General features: G+C 43.8%; 1 long non-coding RNA gene across 1 annotated transcript; it reads right to left on the reverse strand.

The window, feature by feature from the left end:
• Positions 1-1787: 1787 nt before the first annotated feature.
• LOC307216775 lies at positions 1788-2978 on the reverse strand. Its single transcript, XR_013839303.1, has 2 exons — positions 2885-2978; positions 1788-2147 (listed from the first exon to the last, which is right to left on the reverse strand). It is a non-coding gene; the product is annotated as an uncharacterized lncRNA (long non-coding RNA).
• Positions 2979-5076: the final 2098 nt, after the last annotated feature.

The following is a 5076-nucleotide window of genomic DNA, read 5'->3' on the forward strand; positions in this document are numbered from 1 at the left end:
GAACCTCCTCCATACTTTGGCTAATTGATCTCACTTTCCACACATTTTTGTGAGGCAATTTTTCCCAATATAGTTGTTAGTATGCTATGTTTACTAGATTTACTATGTTTACTAATATCTTTATGCACACTCTGCTTTAGTATATGCATATGTGTGTACATTAGTTAGCAGGGAAATTGCATCGCAAAATTCAGGGAAGCGCAGATTTTGAAAGACGACTGTGCTACTGTTAGTGTATTATTTCAGAAAATGAATTAGGTAAGTTCACCTTTAATTACAAAACTGAATCAAATTTCCCACCCATCCGTAGACAGCTATGGCAAGGGTGGAAGTGCTTGCCATGCTTCACATCTCTCCTCAGACCTTGCAGCAAACACAAGTAGGTCGGAGCAAGGCCTGCCATGAACCTAGTTCCTCTCCTCCCAATGTGTCCAAAGAAACACACTAAACAACTGTGAAGTTCATGGCACATCCTGACATCATTTCTGAAGGCCTGATGTTATGGTATTGCATTATTTATTGAGGGCATCTGGTGGACAATTCCCCCCCCCAAAAAAAAATAGTGTGGTAAGACACTTACAGTGCAATCCTATTCTACTCAAAGTAAATTCTGTTGAGTTCAATGGCTCACATTCCTAGGTGAGTGTATGTACTATACTGTATAGGACTGCAGCTTGTGTCCCTAAGTTTCATTAAATTGTGCCTAATGTCTTCAGAGTTAAGCTGCACACACACTGTACACTTAAAGCACATGACTTTCCCCAAAGCATCCTGGGTATTGTGGGTTATGCCTCACAGAACAACAGTTGTCAGCAGCCTTCACAAATTACAGTTCCCATGATTCTTTAAGGGAAGTCACTTGTTTTAAATGTGCTTTCGAAGTATGGTGCGTACACAGACTGGCGTCCACTGCTTGGCTCCTTTGTCACCTGGATTCTTTGTGAAGTTGTTTTGTACCACGGAGTCCATTCCCAGTAACCTCTGGTGTGTAGTGCCGCAAAAAGCTAACCCCTGGGCAATAAATCCATTCCTCCCACACTCGAGCAAATAAATCAGCTCTTTTCCCAGTCCGGTGTGCCTTGATTATAACAGGTATTTGAGGAGATATATCTAATGTACACACACACACTGTGAGAAGGAGGCATTCCTTCTGATTATTAATGTGTAAAGATGCACTCCCATCCTAGCCTCTACCCTACTTATGCTTCCCTTTGGGGAACACCCTTTCACCTTCCACAACAATTAAACTTTCATCAGTTCAGCTGGGTAAGATAAATCCTGTTTATCGTGATTGCTGCTCTGTATGCTGGACATGAAACAAAAGGAGAATCAATACGTCGGCCTTTCCTGATGGCTGTGCTTTTGACTGTTCCTTTTGTTGCCAGCTGAGACTATTGGTACTATTGCTGTATGTTAATGAATCTGTGTTGTCCCATTAACCCACAGTCCATGGGCTTGCTGGATTTTGCTGGGCCTTTTCTTCCCTTTCCCTTTCCCTTTCTCTCCCCCTCCCCCCAAACCTCTCCCTCGATCAATATTTGATGAGGGTAATTTCAAAGACTTGTTTAGTATGATCTCCACATAAGGAGTCCTTCAGAGTATTTATCACGTTGGAGGGATAATTACATTCAAATCCTGAGACACTGTTGCTAGGTTACTGCCGCTTGCCATTCCTCTAGCTTTTATGTATTCAGAGTTCGGTCTCCCCCACCCCGCCCCGTTCGCTCCTCCTCCTTTGCTTGAGACCCTTTCAATATCAGGATTAACAGGGGGAGGAGGCACGAGGCTTAAGCCAAATGACCCTTTTAATGAAGCATAACAGGCCCATTATTGCCTCTGGTGAGCTCCATAGGCCATATTGGACAACGGCCGCCCGCTGGGGCCAGAATCCGGTGTGGAGATGAAGGGCTGTTGAATGATGCCGCTGAGACAGATTAGGGATGTGGGAGGGTGATAAAGAGGGCATATTGCTTCAGCAGAAGGCTCTGGGGATGGTACGACTCCATGGCAGGAATAATAACAGCGCCTTTCCTCTCCCCCTTCAGAATCCTGAATGGGAACAGAGTAGACGCGGACTTTCAAGTCTCCCTTAGACGATGGTCAGAACTGGGTTTTCTCTCCAGAAACAGCCTAGATCTCTGTGCTACCTAGGATGGAACCGAACCATTTGCTGGTGAGCACCAAGCACACCATTGTGGGGGTTTTTACAGCATCATACCCTCCAACATTTTTCTGATGAGAAGAGGGACGTCCCATTCCATAAGGATAATTGTACTATTTATACCCTGCACATCTGACTGGGTTGCCCCAGCCGCTCTGGGCAGCTTCCAACACTTATAAAAACAGAATAAAACATTTTAAAAACTTTTCTATACAGTGGTACCTTGGGTTACATACGCTTCAGGTTACAGTCTCTGCTAACCCAGAAATAGTACCTCAGGTTAAGAATTTTGCTTCAGGATGAGAACAGAAATTGTGCTCCAGCGGCACAGCAGCAGCGGGAGGCCCCATTAGCTAAAGTGGTGCCTCATGTTAAGAACAGTTTCAGGTTAAGAACAGACCTCCAGAACAAATTAAGTACTTAACCCGAGGTACCACTGTACAGGATTGCCTTCAGACTACTTGGGGGTTGGATAACTCCAAACCGTCCAACATTTCTCCAGCAAAAATAGGGACATCCTAAGGAAATGTGGGACATTCCAGAATCAAATCAGAAACTGAGACGGCTTCTCTAGATCAGAGACTTCCCTTGAAAATAGGGACACTTGGGGGATCTTCAGTGTTAGACTACACTTTGGGTAGACTAATACTGTAAAGTGTAGTCTAACACTGTAAGAAACGCCTTGGTCTGGTATTGACCTTATTTGCACACCAGGCACCAAACCTGGTAGAGTGTGAGTGTGGAGGAACAACAGAGGGTAAAAGGGATTTGAGGTCAGGAGAATGGAGGCCATCCTACTACAGGTTGTCTTTTTCATGAATGGAATTCGTGACCTCATAATGTCAGTGCCTAGAGGTTGCAGTTCAAATGTCAATCCTACTCTTTTGCCCCATCTTGGTTATGAATATAGAGTAGGCACCAGCTGTTTAACATCCAGTCTTCTGGCTTTGTCCATGTCTAGGCTTCCCCCTCAAAGGTGAAGCTTTGGAGCCCTGATCTTTACCACGCTGTCATTTGGTTACAAGGGACAGACATGGTGTGAAGAATGTGACATCAAATTGTCCAGCTGAAATGTAAGAGGGTTTGGCTATATAATGGGCTGGGCAGAGATGAGGTGAAGACTTAGCTTCACCCCTATTTCCAGAAACTAAGAGATGGTGGGATGAGGTTTCAGTATGAGAAGCGAGAGAGCGGTGAGGAGGGATAGACAAATGTATCTCTCTCCAGTCTATAACACATTTACATCTAGAAATCTATCTCTTTCCAGACTATGCAACATTTACATGTTTCTTCCCATAATTTTGTTCTCCTCAATTTCTGCCTTAATCTACATTTTAAAAAAATGCCTCAAAACATGTATTTAATATGTATTCGAATGCATATTTGGATGTCTATTTTCTCTGAACATATATATGTATATATTTAAATGCGCATTTCCAAATAAATATTTAAATCCTTATCTTGATGTATTAACTCTCACCCAGACTTCTGAGGATAAAATTATGCCACCGGTGTGCTTTTTCACTGCAGGATTTACACAGAGGTAAACTTACACTGCAATCCTTCTAGGGCATAGTCACCTGCACAGTAGGAGACAACATTTCCACATTTCATGTATTTACAGCCACTCTCTATTTTCAGTACAAAAGGTGCCTGTGATGAAAAGGAAACAAGGAAAATTAATTTTACAAGCGGAATGTTTTGTTGTTTGCTCTCACAAATGTAAGTAGACGGGGGGGGGGGGGGGACTCCTAACAAAAACTGATTCAGTGATGTAGATTTTAAGTGCCCAGACAGGGGGTAGACTTCAGCTATGCACTCTTCCAATTGCTCCATTTGTGAAAGCATTTCTGCTTTCCAGATGAAATGATTCCCTTTCTGCTCCACCATGTACTGTCCTGAGAGTTCTCCTAACCCCGAAAGCCAATTTCAGTGGTGCAGGAGCATGCTGGGGGAGGAGAGGGGGAAAGCCCCATGGTACTAGTGGAAGTCCTTGCTCATGGCTTCCACTGACAGGGCTGGTTGGGTGAATCCCACCCAGGGTGTTCTTTTTTGGGGAAAAAAAAACCTGGGACAAAAATGATTTCATTTTTTTCAGTTTATGCCACTGGGGTTTTGTGTTTGCTCCAGCCAATTTTAATTTATTAGGATTAAAAAAATCCACATGGCTTTTAAAACAATAATTGATATAGGTAGCAGAAGAAATGAATGCTGAGCTAAAATGGGTTGTTTTTCACAAAGGTTCCCCAAACTGTAACAACAACAGCAGCAACAACAAAGCAATCCCCATTTCAACAATTTGAAACAGGGTTGAAAGTGTTCAACAATTCAGAGTGAGTGCTCTTCTCCTTCATTCTGAATTTGCCTTTGCAACAAAACAACATAGCTCATCTTGATGGGCTGCATCAAATGTCAGGAAACTCCAGATGTTGTTGAATGACAACTCCCGTCACCCCTAGCCATTGGCCATGTCTTCCAGGTCTGGCGGGAAATGTGGTTCAGGCTACATGACGGCATTGCGCTATTATCATGTTGGCCATGACATCCCCTGTCGCTGCAATCCTATAAGCAAGAAGAAGGAAGCACTTTTCGGGGGGGGGGAGCACAAAAGCAGTTGCTGATTGGACAGTAGACAGAAACTGAACCACTGTGAAAAAAATGAACAAGGGGTAGGTGGAGAAAAATCATCCCTTTAATACCCAAAATGTTTACTTGTGTGCAGCCACAGCACTCAGATCCACCCCCGGCTCCTCCGATGTCCTGACACCTCCCCCCATTCTTCTTCAGAAGGTGGCACCTCTGTGTACTAGTGGGATTTTTCCTTTGCCTTGGGTGCCAGAATGACTTGGTCATTCTTGGTACTCTGCCTTGATGTGACAAGACACCACTTGCTGTTTTGCCCCAGGCAATAGAAT

This window comes from Podarcis cretensis, assembly GCF_951804945.1.
Source record: "Podarcis cretensis genome assembly, chromosome: 5".
In the NCBI taxonomy this organism is placed as follows: Eukaryota; Metazoa; Chordata; class Lepidosauria; order Squamata; family Lacertidae; genus Podarcis; species Podarcis cretensis.